Genomic DNA, 22,547 nt, shown 5'->3' with positions numbered 1-22,547 from the left:
ACTCTCTCTCTCTCTTTCTGTCTCCCACTCTCACTCACACACACAGACGCACTCTTGTTGTTTGGGTTCCCTCATACCCCGGGGCCTCTTCTTGGCCTGTCAACATAAGGGCCGCGGGTCCGTGAACCGACTGACAGCCTGCTGGTGCTTTCAGTGGAAGCCTAATTACATTGTACAACATATTTAGAGGAAAGATAAAACCTCTATGGGAAAATAGTTGGGCTTAAATGGGGTGACAGTGTCAGTGGTGCGCCGTAATCTCAAAAGGTTACAGATTTGTTGTCTGAGAGGAAGATCTCATAACTTTTACAGTTGGTGCCTTGAGCAGAACGAACAGGTTTCTCAATCTGAATGAGATGCCGTGTACAAAACAGCTTTGTAAGTGCTGCTCAGGGCTTTTATAGTGCATTAACCTTTTTCCAAAAATGTAAGGAAATGCATAACACTTTTTTTTTAATCCTTCAGTGAGGTCAATTAAATTTTGGCATTGCATTGAATATTCCATTATGTTACTACACAAATTGTATGTTAAATTTATTATTTACCGCTAATGTAATGTAATCCCAATGATAATAAATAGCAAAGTAAAGTAGGGTTTAAAAGAGATTAATATTGCACTTAATTAATAATGAAGAAGTAGGCTAGCTGCAGTTAATTAATATTAATTAATGTAATTAATATTAATTAATGAATTAACTATATTTAAGGATACCTCTTTTGTTAAACACAGAAGCTACACTTAGTATCAGTAATTTTCAGCACTGTACTGTAATATATGAATAATAATTTTGCAGTAGTTGCAAATAGAAGACATAACTGTTTTTGCTATTAATAATAATATTATATTTGGTTAGTGAAGACTTTTTAGTGCACCCTAAGATGAAAGATAAAACTCCACTAAACAATACATTAATTTGAATAAGGTGCGCCAATAATATTTTCTTTTCTTTTTAGTGTTGGTGCAGCCTTCAATGTGCTTGTGGGGAGACTTTGAGAATCAAGCAGCAGCCATGGAGAACAGTCTGTTGCTCCAGGGTTGGTGCTTGGCCCTGACTGAGCATCAGAGGAGCAGAGTTTGTTCAAAGCACCGCAGTGATGGAGTATGTTGGTGAGGTATGAGGGTACAGTACAGTCTAACTCGCTTGAAACAAAACCTCCTCCAAGGTAATTACAAAAAGTGTCAGCAGTCTAAATGATGACCAAAGAGACCAAAAATATAATTGTTGACTACTGAAAATGTTCATTATGATAAGTGCTTATGCTGTTCATAGCGACACTATTTCTACATAAATTTGTGTGGGTTTTTTTTGTTTTGTTTTTTAAGTGAGTGTGTGTGTGTGTGTGTGCCAGTTAACATGTGTGCATGCTGTGGTCTGCTTAACATATTAATGCCATCTAGACAGATGAATCATGACTTAATTGGCTGTAATGAGCTCAGTTGTTTTTAATAAGCTATTCCTGGCAAAGTGAACAAGTAGAGTGGTGGGAGGTAGAGGACAGAGTAGTCCGAGTTGAAAAATCCTGTTGATGCTTTCATATAAACACTGCATGCTCTTTCCTTGTGTAAAAGGGCAGCTGGGCATTACTCAGCCTAAATTTATATTGTAAATATTTTTATTTTTATATTTGACAATCTAAACAAAGACAGATGTGATTTCCACACTGTCTGCTGTGACCTTTCCTGTTGTCCCTGCTGCTGTGGGCTGAGAGTCAAAAGAGCAGTGATGAGTCAGGAAGGAGGATGGAGTGATGGTGAGTGTTGCTCCTCCTCCAGACAGTCTGCCTCCACTCTGTGAACATGAAGCGGTGCGGTTGGCTAATGTGGCTGGGGAGAGAGCGGCAGAGCTAAGATGTCATGTCTGTCTGTTGGCTAACAATTAAATGTGGCACCTCAAGCAGATCAATTTGACTTTGAGGCTTCAGGTTTTAACTCCTCACTCATCTCTCACCCGTGTTCTCTCTCCCCACTCTCTCTCATTTTTCTTTTCTTTTTTTTTAAAAAAATCTCCCTGGCTCGCTTTTTCTCTCCTGAATTTTTTATTTTCCCTTTTGGCAAATTAACCTCTAATTTCCTCTAATGCCCTCACTTCTATAATATCTTTTCCCCTTCAGTTTTTCCTTGTTTCCTCCATTTTTTGAGGTTATGTCTTTGTTTTAAAAAATGCAACTAAGCTGAAATCAGAACATAACAGCACATCACAGAAACCAAAGTAAAAAAAAACACAGAGAGTCACTCGCGCCAGACAGACTCCTGATTCAGGACGGAGACGAGCGATGCTGCGGGGAAACACAACACCAGCACAAACCAGCACTTGAAATATCAACGCTCCAGCCTTCTAATTAAAGCCAAGACTAATGGGCCCTAATTGCATCGCTAAAATGCACCAGTTCTTTTCTCTCCAGTGTAACTTGACTACACTTCCCCCGTATGGATTAATGGGGAACGGAGCTGCAAACTAAAAAGCAGTTAATTTGTTGGAAGATCTGTTAGGAACGATGGGGGCGGAAAGGGAAAAGGAGGAGAAAACAGTGGAGGAAGATGAGGGTTGCCAGAGAAACAGAAGGATATCATCAGGCTCTTGTTATTAAGAATGCATTTCATATCTGTCTTAAAGGGGTTGCATTTAGATTAAGCTTGTTGATTTTACTTGTTAGTGACATTTGGCTGCTACCCAAACCTTTTTAGACTGTAAAGAACAGGAGGACTCTTACATTAACTACTTGTGGTTGTTTCTTAGTGGTTAGTTCAGAGAAAGGGGACTGGGGAGATATGCATTATTTCAAGGTTGCGGATGATATCTTGGCAGATATGATGCTGTGCATTAGAGTGCCTCTATTCCCTTTGTTTATCCAGGTAAAAACAAGAAGCCATTTTCTGTGGTGAGACAAAATGTACTTAACAAGAGTACAATATAAGCGTGTAAATTACTCTTTCCCCCAGGTGGAAAACCATTAAAGTTAGTACACTAATCTGCTTTTTTCTCCACCAGCCAGATCTTTCTTTGTTATTGGTTTACTTTTCATAATGGTTTTTTTCAATCAGATATTGCTATTAATCCATTAGAGGGTGATATTAGTTTTGTGGTCACTTCTGTGCACATTTCAACCATAGGAGGCATGAGCAAGAAGCTTCTACCCTGCATTTAAACTAATGTACCTTCAGTTCTGATGTAATACCCATTACAATGTAATACACAGGTCGGTGTATTGAGAAATGTGCTTTAATATTGGCCTTGTTATCCCTGCCAGTTAACTGAATGGGGGAAGAAATGAAGGAAAAAAATGGTGAAAGCACTTTGCAAGTATCTTTCACATTCAGACATCATTACTTTTGTCCAAGCGTCAAAAATAAGCACAAAATGAGAAAGGTCTTTTAACTTAAAAAGCAATTTGCTTGCAGTTGTTCCGCATCTGTACTTTGGGAAGTTTCAAGCAGTCTTTATGTTCACTTATTTTGGTCTTTTCAACAATAGATTGTAACTGCCTTCAAAAATTGTTGACATTATTTTCTATTATGTTTATTTCCTATAAGTGAGCTTCTTATGTTGCAAAGGTCTGCATAGGTGTACACACAAAAACATATACGCTGGCTGCGACAGAAACCTGCCAGTAAACAGAAAATTTGACTGGTAGTGGTGCTGATTTGCAGAAACTGAATGCAGGAGTGATTTGCATATCCAAATGTGTGCTGCAGGAAGAATTTTTGATGTCAATGAGAGTATTGCAAGGTATAAATAAATACAGTCAAAGCATGTGCACACTGAGAACACTGATATGATTTTTTAAATGTATTTTTTTAACAAATTTGCTGCTTTGAAGCTGTAAACACATCTTTATTTCAGTCAGTATGAAAATGAAATGTGCACGTGGTGAAAGGCGTGCAGCCAAACTGCTGTGTTTGCATATTTACAAATTAAACAAATATGTCGGATCTTTAAATGAAGTGAAAACAATTTGCACCTGTATTAATACAGCTGACTATCTGTTGTGTAGGAAGTGAAATATGAAATAAGCGGATTTAAATGACCCAAATTCAGAGTGATTGCTTTGCAGTTTACATGAATGCCTGTTCAAATTCAAATTATATATATTGAACTCTTGGACTTAAACATAAGCATGGCCTCTTCTCATGCAATAAAGTTACGCTGTTGAAAAATGTTTTGGTTTATTTAGTGTTTTCCAGAATGTTGCGATGCCTCAGTGATGCTGCCTTTTGACCTTTTGATATTACATATCATAACTCCTAATGTTTTATAACATATGATGATATCTTGAGTTGTGGCTCAAAACATGCGTAGTTACATTAAAGCTGGACATACACTGTGGGGTTTTTTCAGTCGCGTTATTCAGCTCCTGCTCAAACTGTACAATTGAATCTCAGGGGTTAGAAGTTCGAAGGTCACGATTCTGGGTCTTACACTATACGGCCCGATGCTCTGATGCGAGCTGAGTGCTCACACTGTGCGTCCATAACATGAAGCTTACAGCACAAAATCTGTCTCTCGCTCTCTCTCTCTGTCTTTCACTCACACAGACACACACACCACCACCATCAACTTTGCTAAATTGCTAATGAAAATCCAGGCAGCTGCAATTGAGCAGCAATGTCCATCCAACTATTTTCACGGTTGTTGTGGTCGTGATAATTTTGTGAGGCCACATCGAAAAGGCTCAGATGAGCTTGGTAAAGTTCTACAAGTTGGGCATCCATGGCTTGTGTCCAGATCACACGCTGCACTCTGTCTTTTTCACTTTTATTTCTGTGTTTTGCGCGTGCGCAGTGTGAGAGGCTGCGTTGATACCCTCACCAGGGGCGACAGGATTTCAGACAGGTTTGATTTTCTTGCGACCATACGATTGCTGATTGGGAGCTGGTCGTGAGGTGTTAATCGCTTCTCGGTGCCCCATGTATACTACACGATGCACACGATTAAGGTGAAACTCGGGCCGATCCCCAAAACGGTTGCACGACTGAAAACTCTGCTCAAAATGGGCCAAAGATCACGCAGTATATGCCCAGCTTTAGATGACCTTGACCTCTATGTACCCAAATCTAATTGAATAGGTGGTGGGGTAGTTAACACCGGAGCCTCATCGCATAAGCGTCCTGGTTTTGGATCCACCGGCCAGCTGGGGACTTTCTGTGTGCTCTCTCTGGGTACTCAAGATTCCTCCCACAGTCCAAAAACATTAAGGTTTGGTTAATTGGGGCTGATGGCGTGATACGGCAGCCTCGCTTCTGTCAGTCTGCCCCAGGGCAGCTGTGGCTGCAACTGTAGCTTGCCTCCACCAGTGTGTGAATGTGAGAGTGAATGAATAGTGGAATTGTACAGCGCTTTGAGTGTCTCGAAAAGCGCTATATAAATGCAATCCATTATTATTATTAATATTGGACAAAATGAAGCAAATGAATGGATGAATCTAAGGGAACATATGACCAAACTTCCTAAAGAGATTTTGAAAATATTTAGAGTTATGTTTTTCAACTTCAAGTAAAAAGATGTTTAACAACTGGTTGAGTGCTTCACAAGTCTTCACTTGTATCCGTTTTTGATTACATTAGTCTTTCCTGAAAAGTGATACAAAATGAGCCATCTTTCATTTTATCTGAATTTGGTGGTTTCTGTTAAATTGGCTTTTGTTTAATGTACTTATTTAATTTTTTCCAAGAAAAGCTGTACGTTTTTGGATGTTTTCCAAGTCTTTGAGCGTTAGCTGAAATCAATCATCACATTCAGGTGTACTACAAAGAGAATCTTATTTAAATTTGACAAAAATAAAATTTAGCCCAAAGTTCACTGTGACACCTGTCTTACTGTTCCTTCAAGTCAAGTTGACACAAGTACCTACCTGCTGCTGTCTGAAAGGCAGTCATCTGAAAGCAAGCAGAAGGTGTTAAAAAAAAAAAAAATCATAAACTCACATTTTAATCAGAAAACATATTAAATGTTTGAACTTAAAAAAAATCTACCATTGTCATACAGGCATAATGTTGTGAAGAAAGTGCACATTTTGACATCGAAGACATGAAAATGAAAATGTTGACATGGTAGCTGTGACCCTAACTGTATGCAAATTTAACACTAGCAAAAACCTTCTCAACACTTCCTGTTATGTAATGTAAAAATATATTACCGGTTCAGCACCTGCCAAATGCAGGCATATTCAAATTAAATACTGTGAAAGTATAGCTAAAATGCATCATGTGACCTTGTTTAGAATAATGCAAAGATTACACACATATACAGATTACAGAAATGATGTAGCATTTATAACTTACAGGGTTCAGCTTGTGTTGTAATGCTGTGCTACATGGACTTTTATTTGAACTTTTTTAATATGTTGGCAGTGCTTGCATATCCTGAGTTTGATTAAGACTTAAGTTCTGTAACTGAAATGTATATTATGGTTAATGTACAATGACTGCAGTGTATCTCCAGCTGTGATTCTAGTCAATTGACAGTTTGACTCTGCCCTCCTGCCTGACCAAACCTTTTATCTTTAATTGTGCTCACATTGGACTTCCAATCAGACCAATTTTGCCTTTAGCAACAGCTCAATCTGGCTAATTGGTTTCAGCATTTTTTTAAATTGTAAGCTATTGATTACACAAGGTCATCTCTGTTTCACAAATAAGAGAGTTTGCTTTGCTTTTGTTTGGAAACTTGTAAGGCTCTCATCCTTTCAGGCTTATTGAGAAGGAACTGTAGTTCTGCTCATTAGCTCACAGACCGGCTGGATCATGAATGCAGCTACTCAGATACACAGTAATATATGCGCACGTACACAGAGGAACAAACCTCTAGTACACATGGTGCTATCCCCGTATGTGCTTAGAGCAATCGTCTCTGTTTTTTTTGTTTTTTTTTAATTAAACAGTCCTGTACAATGTACAACTAGGGCAGAAAGAGCTGCACTTTTAGCTTCCATTTATTTCAGGCCTGTTGATGTTATAGGGAGACCAATAGCAAATAAAGAGAGAATCAATGGGGCTTCATTAAAAGCAGCAGGCAGTCTTTTGCCTGGACACAGCTTAATTACAGTTTCACTGACGTTTGCTTTAATTGAGGAAAATAAAAGGAGTGAAGTAGAGTGAATGGAGGACATTAGCATATCTATCACTGGGAAAAGCCACAAGGGCCTGTCCAACCTGCGGCTGTAAACCTCACCTTTTGCTCTTCAGATCTACACGCACAGAACCACACATTTTTCCCAGCTTATTCACGTGTCTCGGATAACTTACAGTAAACACACAGAAATGTGCACGTGTATTTGATTTTACTGGTTTTTGGCACATAGACCTATTGGAATCGGGTAGTATTTCTGGAAACCGAGTCAGAAAAATTTGAAAGTATTTACAGGCAATGAGCACCATCATGCTTTTCTGATACAGCCTTGATCTGTACAGTGGTATATTTAGCTTGACAAATGACAAAATGGATAGTAAGTAGATATTTAATGGTAGCAGCACAAGATATATCATGGGTGTAGATTTTTTGTATTCCTGTATATCTACTTGAGATACAACCACAGCACATACAGCTTAGTGATTTGTGATTGTAGGGGTTTAAAAAGTGTACTTCAATAATGATGTAAAGTCATGTAGTTTCTTTGTTCCCTAACATTTGAGAATGAATGAGTGAAATCAAGTTTGACAAAAATTTCAGTCCTCAAATTTCATCCCATATCAAACTGGAATTGACAATACAAGTCCAAATGTATATGTAAAGCACAAATCTAAGCATATAACCCACCGTTCAAGTTGTGGTTGCGTTTGGAAGAGTAGCAAATGCAGAGGTAAACTTTCATTTTTATAGCAAGTCCAAGTAGGAGAGGAGCATTTGCATAAAGTAGTGAGGAAATAATTTTACATGCTCTGTAAACTTCACAAATACGGGTGCAATAGCCTTATGTTTTTGTTTTAACATTCACTGCATGCCTCATAATGCAGTAATTTCTGCCACACTGATAGGAAAAAAAACATGTATATTTTATTTGCATATTCAAGCTGAGGGACTGGAAAGTTGCTTTGACACTTTTATAACACATTGTTCCAGCAAAAGTGATAATAATGTAAAAATAATTTTAAAGATTGTTTTCAGGCATTCAGTAGGTAATAGATATGAATATTACAACTCTTTGTCTACTTCAAACTATATTTTATTTTTTTTATTTTTTCTATAAGTTAAATATATTTTTTTAAAGTCAGCGCCTTTCCAATTTAGATTCACTTTATACTTTTCAAAGGGGATTTACTGTGTACTCTGCATTCACTCTTAAAAGAGTTTCTTCTGTTTTGCAGTTAAACTGGAGTGGCAAACAATTTGAAGTGAGCCTTTTGGCTCTCACAGGTACATACAAAAGAAAATATATGAATATACTTAATAGTTGTGAATCCTTTGCTGCTAAACCAACCTCTTATATGTAGACTATGGGTAGGCAGTATTGCCTCAAAATTATACCACGAGGAAATTTGCACAAATAATGATACAATAATGATATTTCTGGTGAAATCGAAGTGCTGAACAATGTTTTTAATGTGATTGCAGCTTGCAAGCACTGGCACATGTGCTGATTTTATGCCATTGTCCACTGAACTAACTGTCATTGACTGACTACCTAATTCAAAGTGTAAATCTATTGCCAGAAGGTGCCAGTAGCAGTATTATTATAGTGCTATAGTGTGTTTAGGGTAGTTTAACACTAATAATAACTACAGGAACTTAACCTTGTAGTTCTTCAGGAACCTAAGGAATATTGTCACAAAATAAGATTGACGTTGAAAAACATTTCTATCTGAGCTATTGCATCTTGGGTTGAGCTTTTTAACCAGCTGCTTAAAGACCTGCTTTACCGCATCTGTAATTTCCCTCCACTGTTTTTCTCCCCCTGTTATAACGAGTTTAACTACTAAGTGTTCAGACACTGAGTCACTTGTTTATTTGTTTACTTTTAAGTTGCACATCACCAGCTGCTATTATCTGCTCCTTGCACGCCTTCATAGCCTGGTTGTACTAAAGTGGTGAAACAAGTTTGTTGTTCCCACCTTTCGAAGGAATGGTTTTCTTGCTTATTTTGCAAAGTACTGTGCTTTGTTGGAAGTTGTTGATGTGGCTTCCTCGTGGCTCTCGCTGTTAGACATGTCTGGGTTTGTTTTATTGTTATATGTGCTAAGGAAATAAATAGATGTTGTCACGGTATTAATAATTTATGATATTATACTTAATCCATTCATCCTCTTCCGCTTATCCAATTCAGACGCGGGGATAGGCTCCAGCTCTTCCGTGATGTTATACTGATGTCACATAAAATTTAATTTCGTTATTATCGCGAATGATGCGATATGGCACAGCCCTAATTTAGACACTTTAAACACAATTTCAGAAAACTAAAAAAAAATTATTCAAAATCTCATCTAAGTGAGGATGTGAGTCTATCTGTCTATCTATCCCCTCTTCCTGAGTCTATCTCTGACAATGACAGATTGCCAGTCGGGATCAAACCATCCTCAGCAGTGCTTTAGTGACAGGTGAGCGGAGACAGTTTGAGTCTCATTCTCTCCCCCAGCAGTTAATAACAATTTGAAAAGGGGTTCGGGGTTAATAACACAATCATTACCTGGATGAGGACGGGAGACAGCTGTAAGCATGTATGCAGATGGACGGCCATCATTAGTCCTTGTCAAACAAGCTGAATAAGCGTGATCTAAGAGAGCACTTCAAATTTTAGCCATGAATGGATAACAGTTTAGAAAGGTCCAGCATTTAGCTTGCTTTCTTGATCATATGAGAGTGTATTTTTGTTCCTGTCCACACAAAGTCAAACCGGCATCTGTTGTTATGATGTGTTTTATTCATGAGGACAATTTTAGTTTAAAAATGTTTTAGTTAAAAACTGTACATGATGTGTTGCTTCATGGAACAATAGACGTGACCGAGTGAGCGCACTGGAAGGTCCTTCATTATTAAAAAGATTGATCTGTAATTTGTAGTGTTCCCATCTGTCCTGGTTACGCAAAATTATGGCTAAACCAGTTAGTAAACACTTTGCCCCATTGTCTGTTGTTTTGATAATCACCCATAATAGCATCCAGCATCAGTATGGTCTTTAAACCTGATTTAGGAGTTAATGGAATAAGAGGGAGAGGCAGTCAGTATATGTACCGGGCCTAATGTCATTAGAAATGTTTGCGGAGGCTAAATTAAATCAGTCGTAAATTGTGCTCTCAAGTAAGCCAGAAAAACCCTGCCTCGTTGAGGAGAGGAGGGGGCGGCGGGGATTCATATTTTAACCTTGCGTAGAAAATGCACTTAAACAGATTAAAATAAAATAGGGACCGTGTGGATGGATGGGAATGGTAATTGCTGGTGCTTTAATGGTTTCCTGTTAGCCAAGTCGGGCTGAAGGCAGAGCTATTTTAAAGTTGGAAATGGTGATTGAGGTCGTAACTTTGCAAATCTGGTGATTAAGGCAAAGGGTGCATGTCACCAAACAGCACGTTAGACATCTAATGGGGCTTTTGCTGAAAACAGATGTTTGTAGAGGGTTTTCAGTGCTCTACATGCTAAGTCGTGTTGCAGAGCAGGTGTGGGTTGGAGTGGATGGCTTTTGACCAAACAATCCAGTAGAATGTGGACTGTGAGCAATATAGCCTGCCAGAATGGGGAAATCTGTGTGTGTGCGTACTTGTATGTGAATGCACATAAAGCCCACCCATGTGTGTGCCTCATCCATTTCCCTTAATGCTGTCAGTGCAGGCATACTGTTTGTCTGGTTGCATCAGGTAGCTCATCACACAATGCAGCCCAGACGGTAATGATAGCCATAAATACTCTGGGAATTCCCAAACGTGGATTAAATTAAGACAGTGTCTTTCCCAAAATCTGACAAAAGACAAAAAAGCAGTGTCTATATCAGGGGGAATAATATAGTTACCCATCAGAAATAGTATTATAGTAATAAGGCACTATGGATAAAGGATTCACATTTCTGGTCACTGCTCTCTGACATGTCTTCCTTTTCTCTTAATTTGCACTCACTCTTCAGGGTCACACCACATACCTTAGGTAGTTTGAAGCACAGTTCGTGCAGACACAACATATTTCATTCCTTGAACACTGTAGTTCTCAGACTTTGCAGGTTTAGCTTTACCTTTCTAAGTTGGGTTCACTTGTAACTCAACACTGTTGGCTCCAGGTAAAACTGTGGCCCCATGCATGCTCATGTTCAGCTATTGTGTAAATTAACAAGGAAAAGCCTGTGCGGATCTAATGGCAAATATGCCAGTGATGACACATCCCAGGCGCACACAAAGTATGTGTCATTGCTCAATGCCAGTTAAATAGTCAAACTGTCTATGATAAAATCCTATAGTTTCTCTTTGTCTGCTTATCTTTCTTTTATTCTTCATCTGTTAAAGTGGTGGCATTTTGTCATTCATGAATATTCAGTCACTTTCACATAAATGTTCCTCAGAGTTCAAGTCAGACACACCTATGCTGGTGACCGAGGAAGCCACTGGTTACACGCAGTACATGCAAAATATCTGTTGCACTGAGCACTGAGCATCGACTCAAATGCAATCACATTTTTGAATGTTTAATTCGCCGTGCAATTTTCACAGCAACTCAGTCTGTCTGTTTGTGTTTTTATGTGCGCTTCTGCTGCAGCAGCAAGTTATAGCTGCCCCCAGCCTGCACACGAACTCAGACGGTGAGATCTTTTTTCTGGACTGGAGAGAGAGTGCATCGTAGATGAGAAACGGAGATGGTTAGACAAGGTGTTATGGGTTTGTTATTGCGGGGCCTCCTGGAAAACAATGAGGTTTTGAAGTGAACCAAGTACCTGCCATGAGAGACGTGCAATGATAATCTTAGGCAGTAGCAGTAATAATAATTACAAAACTTTTCTCCAACAGTTTTCAGTGTGCCATACAGAACGAGAAAAAAAAGCTCACAATTAAAAGTAAAAAGGCTTATAAAAATAAAAACATGGCATAAGACCTGAACAAAAAATGTGATAATATAGCAGGTAAAAAAACTAAATATAATAGAAATAAATAAGTCAATAAAGAAATATGATGGGAATAAGAACAACAGTTTTATCAGAATAAACCCTTTATGTAAAAATACGTTTTAAAAGTATATAGCCTACCAATAAACCGAATGCCTGTCTACTAAATTGACAGCATGAATTTTAGTCCTGTGCTTTGTTGATGCGATATGTAAATCTGGGTAGCAACATTTCCGTCAGATGGATGGAAATGACTGCATGACTGAAAGGGGCTTTTTGTGATGCTTTAGCTTTTTATAAATAGTCAAATTAGGAAGAGAGACGTTAAGAAGCATTTAAGACATTAATCCAGCGTAGTATTTGTTTTGGTGTGGAGGATAAAAATAATTTGAAACGTTGGCCACGCCTGAAACACTATGGACATGGGTTTAGTTTCAAGTCCCGACCTCTTATTGTCATATCTCCAGAGACCACTGTATTGTCCGTTGGTACAATTGAAACTAAATTTAGAGAAGAAGAAAATGACACCATCATCCAAATAAAATGAGGAAAAGTCATCTTCTCCATCAAAGACTTTATCGATGTGTGTCATCTATGTAGTGACACGCTATGATACTTGTGGGCGTCACAGAGTTAATACAAATTGTAAATAAATTAATCGAAATTTGTGAAAGAATTACTTTTAAAAAGGTCGTTGGATATCTGTATGCTTACTGTTGCTCTGTAAATTGAAACCTGGACTAGGCTGTCAGTGTGCCAAAGGTTGATGTCACTGAGTAGCACAGGGTGACAGAGACACAGAGTACAAGTGTTGAAAAGGCAGGACAGGAGCATGTGTAGAATCACCTGTGTTGTTCCCTTTGTGTTTCACGCTGTAGGGCACATAGCTCACTGGGTCACAAGTGTGAGCTAAAACTCTTTTGTCCAACGTCTGCGCCCCTAGGGTTTAAATCTCCTAGCTGGGAAAGATATTGGAATGCACCCTTTTCTAAATGCACTGGCTGCAGCATACTAGTGCGCTGAAAGTTTTTAACAGTGAATTGGTTCTATGTACAAATAATACCAAAGTATAGCCAAAATTTAATAAAGACTATTTTTCTGTGCTAAACACCTCGGTTCTTGTTTGATGGACAAGCTTTTAAAAGAAAGCTATAAAAATTGGACTTCTTATTTATATCTCTTAATGGTATTTGTTAATGCTGGAGATCGTGACATAGCCAAAGTTATCATGATTGCATGCAGTGACCTTGCAGTCTTTTTCTGCTCTTAGTCTGATATCAACTTGCAGGTGAATGCAATCTGTTTGGGTTAATATGGCGATTACTTGTGATGAATGGTTGAAAATCATAAACCTGTTGCTGTCTGCATACACATAATTTCACATTAACTACATACATTCAGAATCCAGACAGAAACTTGTTGATTTGAAGTAGAAATTAAGACATTCCTTGGCAAGTAGTTGATGCAGGATGATGATTTAACTGCAAAATAACATAGGCAGTTGGCAACTTTAAGCTTTAATTTTGAAACATAACCAGAATACAATCTATGGTCAACCGGTTAAGTCAAGTCCCCTATTACAAAGAAATGTGTTGCAGATAGGTTGCACTCATCAGCACAGACTGCGATTGATTGCAACCTGTTAATAATCTTTCTGCTTTAATTGGACAACAGACTATTTACAAACCATTGCCAGTCTGTCTGAGAGCGATTACAGTCTGTCCAAATTGGTCTATGATGGTTTGGAGACAGTTTGCTTCCCATCAGGCAGCCTTTGCCATGTCAACAGTTGAATTTTGTCTCCTTCCACCACCAGTCACAAGGTGGTTGCCATCCTATCTTTACTCTACTGTAAGCCATTAGAACCTGACTGATACTCTAGTTGGTCAATATCATCATTACAAAAACTGTATATTAGTTTTGTTCTGCCTGTTGCTCAAAATGAAACATTATGTGTCCGAAACACACCTAGCATGTGAAATGTGTGGTGTGTGCATGTGTGTGGTTTTAAAATTACAATGACAAGTTTTCACAAGTAGAATGAACAACACAAAAAGCCTGAAAACCTTCACGATGCCAGCAAAAAGTGTCTTGATTTGGGGAAAACAGAAAAGACTTGCTGCACAATATTCATATATATCTCTGCATGCGTTGCTTGTTAAATAATCATCTGTACCATTAGTCAACAAAGCTTCTTACAGTCTTTGACCTTTCACACAAAGCTACAATTGGTGTTTGTGAGTCAAAAATCGCTCTCGGGTGGCTCATGCTTCACAAACACCTTATTCAGTAACAGCAGCCTGAGCTGTGATTGAAGGCATGGGGAAATCCACAGGTAAGAGTAGTCAGTTCACGTCCCTTGAAACCAACCCAGACAGTGTTTAGGCACACAGTCAACAACTCTTGTCCTTGCTTATCTTAAGAATGTAAACCTCTATAAGCAAGCGCTTCATCTGTAATTCTATTGTGAGTTGGCCGGTTGTCTCAAAGTGTCTGAATAATCTAATGTAATGTAAAACCAGCTTTGTCTGCGACACCAAATACTTGCTTTAGCACAGGCGTCTCGACTGTTGGCCTGCACTGTGTGGAATTCACAGGTAGACAGGATGACTAGACCACACCAAAACCTGCCAGTTACATTCTTTGCATGATTCAGATGTATCCATTTCCCCCACTGGGACTGAGCTGAGAGCTCTGATCAAAAGAGCCATCATCCTGAGGAGCTGAGATTTGGATGTGAGGTTGGAGAAAGGAGGGATAGCGAACTGTTGGTTGTTGTGTTGTTGTGTGTTATTATTTCCATTTGTTGGGGAACAGAGAGATGAATGGAGGAATAAATGGATGATGGGTGTGCGGTGGGGAGGAGGAAATTCCCTTGTCTCGATGGAATTGGATGGTGAGCTTGCGGATGGATGGAGGGAGGGATGGGGGGCACCTGATGTAGAGGGTGCTGTCAGGCCCAGGACAGCGGGGTCTTTGTCTTCTCAATAATCACTCGCGGTACCTCTTCTTTCCATTCCTTTTCTCCACACTGCCATTTTACCTTTGTTTTTCTATTTCTCATCGCAACTTTTGGCTTATAGGTCAACCGTCTGTCAAAAATAGTGAGAAAGAATTAAAAGTAAAGCCTAAAATTTATCTCAATCCTTTATCCAATTTTTTCAGTCGTGGGGAAAAAAAGCATTAGTCTGAAGGTAAAAAACAAAACAAAAACATGCTGGTCTTATATCTAAGTTTGTTGCACTTCAAGTCTGAAGTGAACGGTGTCACATTTAAGGTAGAGACATCAGAAAATGAAACATATACAGAGAAAAAAGGTGGGACTATTTATATAAACTTTTCAGATTCCCAGATTCAAAAACAAAAATTCAAGTAACTTTCTCCTGTATTTACATTATTTCATTCTTTCTTTCATTTAATAGCTCCAGCATGGGACTTTACTGAAAATATATAAGCTAATCGGAGTTTCACCATTTTATTCTGCCGTTAACGTCCAAGTCCCAAAAATGTGTTTTGATGGCAGACACATTACATCCTATGCCAGGTCACATAATCCAGGTAACTTCATATGTAGAGGACAGGGTTATACTGTATTATACATGATCTGTTACTGTTGATTTACATGTGCATGTTGCAAAGATACGACCAAGAGATCAAAGTCCTTTGAATATACGCACATTATGAATGTATGTGTGTGTTCAGCGAACACAATTTCAGGCCGATTGGATGTCATGTAACGCCGTAGCGGTTTCTAAGCTATCCTAAGAAGTTATAGTACATCTGAAGACATTTCTGGAATGTGAGTTTATCCTCCTCATTTGAGGCGCTTGGTGGCCAGCAGTAGTTAAAATAATCAGACTGTCATTATCGCACAAACCACAGGAGACAAGAGGCATAATTCATAACCCGCAAGAGCCGTGAAGATGACAGGTGGGTCTCATTCATCAATGGGAAGAATTGTGTTTGATTTTAGGGATTCTTTTTGGCTTTGTTTTCTGAACAACAAGACGTTTATTTCTGTAATGATATAGTTGTGGTTAGATATATTCATTTAGAACTTTGTGATGCAGTATTTACTTACTTACTTACAGGTAATACCTGACATAATAACATGCATTTTTTTTCCTACTTTTGTTTATTGTATCTCAGCGCTACAAGCTTTTGACAAAGTGAGTTTTCACGTTTTTGTCATTATGATGAAAGTTGCCCCTCTCTCTCTTATTCCCTCCTATATTCTAGTTATTTCCAAAAGCAACTTCTGAGCAGCTTCCATACCTTAACCAATTCACCTGACCCAATCAATTCACCTCAAGCCTTTCTCTGAGTCAGTCGTAAATCATGAAAAAAATGGCTGCAAAAATGACGACAGTGACAGTAAATAAATGTTTGTTGTTTCTTTCCCTTCCTTGTTTCCCACCCTTTTTCTTTCTCTACTCTTTGTAATGGATGGGATATTGGTGGTGCTGCCCTCTGGGCAGGGTGAGTTGTTTACTTGGGTGTAAAGTCCCCCATCCACCAAGGGTCTCTGTAGGGGATGTCTCAGCCTCACTCCTAACCTCCCTATAGCTCCAAAAGTTAATAGCATGGAGGAGACGTGATTTATATCAGCTTTGGAACCACCACCAACAGACTGACTTCTTTGTGCTCGTGGCCTGTTCAACCAGCTCTGTTCATCAATAAAGATCGCATTTAGAATTCACTCCAAACTCAGTAGATGGTGATTTAATTTCTGCAGAGTTTTTCTAAATAAATAGTCACCCACGTTTTGGAAGTGGCTTGAGGCAATAGGACTGATTTTTTATTCTTCCTGGTGTAAAACTTTTTGAGATAGGATGCAAGAAGGAGCTCTGAGATATCAGTATGCTAGCACAAACATACAACTCTCTTTGGCTTTAGAGTTTGGAAATTCCTGCGTGGAAAAAATAGAGGTTTATATGTTGCATATTTTTTACAGGAAGTTTCCATTTGTTTTGAAGCCCTGTGACCAACAATACAGCGAGCCATTTCAACTGCCCATTAACACGAAAGGTCATTTTCATGAGGACTTTCACATACTGACGCTCAGCTAAACTATTGCCTGCCTGTTTCACCTTTAGAAAGCCACTAATTCAAAGCTTTGTGGAGTGTTTTTTTTAACTCTTTCGGTTCCATACAGAATGCTTTTGAAAAAAAAAAAATCTCTGTTTTGGTCTAAGAAATTTAAACTCTCAGCAGTTCTGAAGCATGTGTTGTAGCTAAAGAAATGGCGTAATCTGCAGTGTAAAGGTACCGTTTTCTGCCCTTCTGTTGCACATTGAATGTGTGTAATTTTAAGTATGTAGCCTCTGATCAGTTACACGTTTTTCATTGTGTCTTCAGTCACGTAAACGCTACCCTTGAATAAGATACATAAACTGGCATAGCATAATCTCCTTACATAAAGGAGTCATTTGCTTATCTATTATGGCTGTACTCCACTTGTTCCAACAGGCCTTTTAACTGGATATGTGGAGTTGAGATTACAAGGTGTCTTGTTTGGGAATGAAAAATGAGGAGCTTCTTGGCAATAATAGTTTTCATATTAGGTTTTTTCAAAGAAAGATCTCGGCACTGACACTAATCCCTGTTGTGTCAGTCTGTGGTTGCCAAATTTTAGTATATCATCTCCTTTGTGTGTGTGTGTGTGTGTGTGTGTGTGTGTGTGTGTGTGTGTGTGTGTGTGTGTTCTTTTCACTTTGAAATATACCAGCACATTGTGTCACTATCATAAGCTTTACCATAGAACTATGGCAGGACGGCAAGATTCAGTTTAACCACAACTGTTTACAGCTGTCAATATATGGACCAACAGCACAATAAATGCATTAAATTGCATGTGGCCTCATGTCACTGAAAATAAGGTGAGTGGACGGGCTGTGTAGGTGATGCCGGCTCTCACTATTATTACACGGCTGTGTCTTAAGGGTTGTCTGGGCTGCTGTCCATTGGATTTAATCAGCCTCTATTACCTGCTACCCTTTTCACAGTTAAAATAATCACCCACAATTACTGACATAAAGGGGAGAGCTGACAGGAGAGTCAGAGGCAGAGAAATCACACACAAAGTAATTTCTCTCCACCTTGGTTGCTTACGTGGCTTTTGATGTTTCGGGGTGTATAATAAAAGGATTGAGGGGTGTCTGGCACGACTCGCCTTTGGAGTAGATATTGAAATGCCCTTTAAAAACACACACACACACACACACACACTGACACACACAGAGACAAGTAAATGTAGAAGATACAGAGTATGCATGGTGCACACAAAAATACAGTCTCACATGAGAGAAAAAACACACATTTATAGTACATACAATACACTAGATAACCAAAAGGGGGAAAGAAAAGCACATGTACAAATACAGACACAGTATGCATTCTCACATACATGCAGTGCACACAGGTGTGAACACACACAGACACCCACTGCCAGTGCCATTAACCAAAGAGCTTCGTACAATTTATTGTATGTTGGAGATGAAAGAAAAAGTGAAAATAATTTAATAATTGACCACCTCTAAAATGAAGAAAATAGAACCACGAGAAAAAGAGCATTGTGATCTACTGTACTTTAATCCTCAACACGCCGCTGAAAAATAAGAGACACCATTAAATGTACCTTTGAAATAAATGGGCCCAATTACTGAGATGGCTGGGGCTCTCTAATGAAGCTTTTGTCAAGGCAGACAAACATGGTGCAGGGACACTCAAAACTGGGTGAGGAGCAGGAGGTAGAAATGGGCGAAATCATTCAAAAATGATCTTTCACATGAAAGTTAAATTCACATAAATGTTAATGGCAGCATAGTTGTGATGCAGGGTCCAGAAAAAACATGACTGAAATGTCCCTATTTGACGAGATAAAGAGTGAATGATAGCAGTCATAACCACATGAGAGCAGTGAGTAAAAAAAATATTCACACAATTAAAAAAATATGCTAAATGTAGACAATATGAACATTAGTCACAATCATTACCAAGAGGGTTGCTCAGTTACATTAGCTGTTATGTGTTCGGGAAGTAAGTCGTGTTAAATGGGTTTAGGAGAGTTGTTTTGATAATGGCGTTTTGTTGAATCTCTCCTTTTTAATTATCAGGTCAGAGGGTAGCAGCTCAAACTCCCTCTTTTTCATCCCTCTTCACAACAGTGAGTGCTGCCGACCCTTCCCACAGCAATACAGAACGCTCTGTACTGCTGGTGTAAAACATTGCCTCAATTACTTTTCGTTGGAGCTCTTTCCCGAGAGTGGATTGAACAAAGAAAATCAGCGATTGCATGAAAAGTATATAAATCAGGCTTTATTAGTTAGGATTGTATGGTTCAAATAGCTCTGCTTTTTATAATTTAGAGAAACGAGTATTTTCTAAAGGGTGGTCGAAAGCTTCTAATCAGGAGATAAGATTTGTGGTATCGTGTGATGACCTCTATATGCAGAAGGCCTTGATCCTTACTCGGAAACGTCCCTTCCTTGAGCTTGATCGATCCAGGAAGGAACCAGACCTTAGACATGGATCTTGTAGATGATTTTGGACATAACAGCTTGTCAAAGGGTAAAGGTTAAGGCCACGAGTGTCTGCTGGAGCACAGACAGAGGTCATAAGGTCTCAGTCAGGGTCAAGACCCCAAATGACCCCAGGTCTGCACTCACAGTTGTTTGTTGCATTCATATCTGTGCATTAGGCACTGTTTTCACTGTGGCTTCCCTTCTTTGTTGCACCAGGAGAAAATCAGGCATTTAAAACTCAAATATTCTGATTTTGACTCAATTTGTGGTTGCAAATATGATTTTTGATGGCATGTTTCAGGTATCCGTGTAGCATAATGTAATACAGTGGACTTTAATAATAGTAATATTAGAATTGAGGGTGACAATAACTCTTACAGCTCCAAATTACGCCCAGATCCTTTATTTTGATATTTGTCTGAATTGTCTGAATTCTCTCTCTTTTAGCCCTGCGACCATCCAGGGTGTCCCCTAGGCTCCATTACCCCCCGCCAACTTCAATCAGACACGTGGAAGAAAATTCACAGATGGATGTAAGGTTTCTTCATTATTATTATTTTTAATGAACACTGTTACAGTAAAAACAACCGAAAACCATATTCACAGATATAATAAATGATTTTGCAAATAAAGAAAACAAACAGGAAATCGGTGACAACAAACATACAACTCAAGATTTAATAGAGACATCACATTTTCTTGATAAAGCTCTAACAGGTTAACAAGTGAAATGTAAGCTTTACGCATCGTCTGCAAAGCCAACGCTTCAGCCTCAGCTGGTGCGTTAAACATAACAGAGTGTAATGTGTACTGCAACCCTACTGTACTATTCATTTCTTCATTACTATTTTATATATGCGTATGATTAACACTCATTGCATGGCTCAGCTCCCAATCTCTCTGTCGGAGGCCTCCACTAAAGACAGCTCAAGCTTGAGAGATTTTTTTTTTCCTCAGTCATTTAAATTTTTACACTTCCATTTACCCGCCTTTTAATTTAGCGTATAATGATGCCATTAGAACAAAATCCATCTGGAAGTTCTGTTGGGAGCGGTTAATGTTCCATGGCTTTTTGCTGCTAATGCCATTGCGCCTGCATTGGCAACAGATGCTCTGAAAGCAACAGATACATTCTCTCACAACATCATTACAATCATGCCCATGTCCAGGATAAATGTTGCTGCTTGTTTAGGACTATCAGACCTGCAATGGGACTGTAAAAAACAAAGGATATACAGAAGGCTGTAACGCTGCCAGTGAATTCCAATTTTTCAAGCTGATGATTCATAAGCATTGGGTGTGATCTTATCCCATAGGAAGCTGAAAGGCAATGATGCCTTTAGAAGTAAGGGGAAAAGAATGAGAAAAGGGAATGCATACATATTTAAAACTTGCAAGTTATTAGATTAAACCATGTACATGAAGTGTTTTGTCACAGCACACTCAGATTCTTTTGCTCCCATTGCAGCCAATTTAGTGACCTCTCTCCCACCCACCAGCAAACACTCTTGGACAGTTCATCTTCTGTGATATGAAAGCTAGAGAAAAAGGCCAAAAAAAATTGATTTCAGTTGCAATTTAGGTGATTAAGTACGGTGGATAATTAATTGGAATAACAAACAATTTCCTCCATAGAGGATTACTGATTCGTCACACTCCCCTACGCTGCCGTGGCCTTTTTATCCTCTCTGCTTCAATTATGTTAATGCTAACTTTCTTTCCCAGAAATTATTGTGATTAATTTTGTCTTGTTTTGAATTACAATTGCACCGGCTTCTAGCACTTTAAAGCATTCATTAATTCCCAATTAGATTGGTGGGCTCATTTGCTCCAGTGCTGCTCGGTTCTGTAGCGCTTTGTGTTTAATGTGCTAATTGGGCGAGATTAAAAACAACTAACCTCTTATGAGAGGAGAAAAGTTATTCAACGGTTACATTAGCATAATTTATCCCGGGATGCTTAATTAGACATTGCCACAATAATCATGAAAACTGACTAACAACTGTTGTCAGCAGTTGGATACTAAAACTGTAGTAAGTTTAGGGTCCAGTTTAATGCACATGCTGGCTTTCTTCAGATCTGAGTGTCTCACTAATGTGTTGTCTGTGCTTATCTCCAATCATCCGACATGTCTAAGACAGTACGGTGTTTTTTTCGATTTCTGCATTTTATGTCTCTTCAGTGCTTTGTTACAACCACTCGAGCAGCATTAACAGCTCACTACTCCATTTACCCAAGACTTGGATTGTCTCTAACTCATTTACCACCATCAGAGGATCGGCGCTTCAGGCAAGCATGAATGGGGTTGGATATAAGGAAAAAAGACTGCTTTCATGTCCCGATGTGATCTCTTCAAATGGGACCTGGAACCTGGGAGTGAAATATTGTTTAGCTGTGTGTACCGCACAAGCTTTTTCATCATAAGATGAGAGATACTGGTGTGTGTAAGCCCAGAAACCGGTCTTGAGAGGTTTGGTAAAGAACTGGGGTTGTGCAGATCAAAGGAATATAAACCTTGATCATTCATCTATCAGAGCTGTGTGTAGGTTTCTGAAGTCTGAACTTTTTAAAAAAAAAATTCACCAATATTTCAGTCTGTCATTTTGTTCAGATTGAATAATATCATCAAAATTTAGAACAGGGCTTTTAGTTAAGTGCTTACCTGTTTTTTATTTACTTTTTCCCAGATTTCCTTATCTCTCACTCACACCCAGGATGTGCAAACGGCAGAGCAAAGGCTATTTGTTAAAGATAAACAAAATAACCCTATAGCTCTCAGACATTTTCGTTTTTGATGTATATCTTTTGTGGGACTCACGGATGAGGAGGCCCAGAGGTTAAAAAAATAAAGGAAAACCATAATAACAACAACAAAAACTTGACCTGTGTTTCTTGCCATGTGACAGTGTTCAGACTGTCATGTGATAGTTGGTGGTTCAACCAGAGGGATGCTCTGTTCAGTTGTCAGGTGCCCAGTGACACTCTGCATTTGAAAAGGCTGCCTCTTTAATG

At 38.8% G+C, this 22,547-nt stretch overlaps 1 long non-coding RNA gene across 1 annotated transcript; it reads left to right on the top strand.

The window, feature by feature from the left end:
• The first annotated feature begins 1,067 nt into the window (after positions 1-1,067).
• Positions 1,068-22,239, top strand: LOC102197084 (uncharacterized). The gene is made up of 3 exons (XR_311576.1): positions 1,068-1,113; positions 19,983-20,068; positions 21,718-22,239. It is a non-coding gene; the product is annotated as an uncharacterized LOC102197084 (long non-coding RNA).
• The last annotated feature ends 308 nt before the right edge of the window (positions 22,240-22,547 follow it).

Source organism: Pundamilia nyererei, unplaced genomic scaffold, assembly GCF_000239375.1.
Source record: "Pundamilia nyererei isolate P.nyererei 1_Seehausen unplaced genomic scaffold, PunNye1.0 scaffold00024, whole genome shotgun sequence".
Taxonomy (NCBI): Eukaryota; Metazoa; Chordata; class Actinopteri; order Cichliformes; family Cichlidae; genus Pundamilia; species Pundamilia nyererei.
Note: the sequence above shows the minus strand (reverse complement) of the source record. Positions and strands in the feature narration are given on the sequence as shown.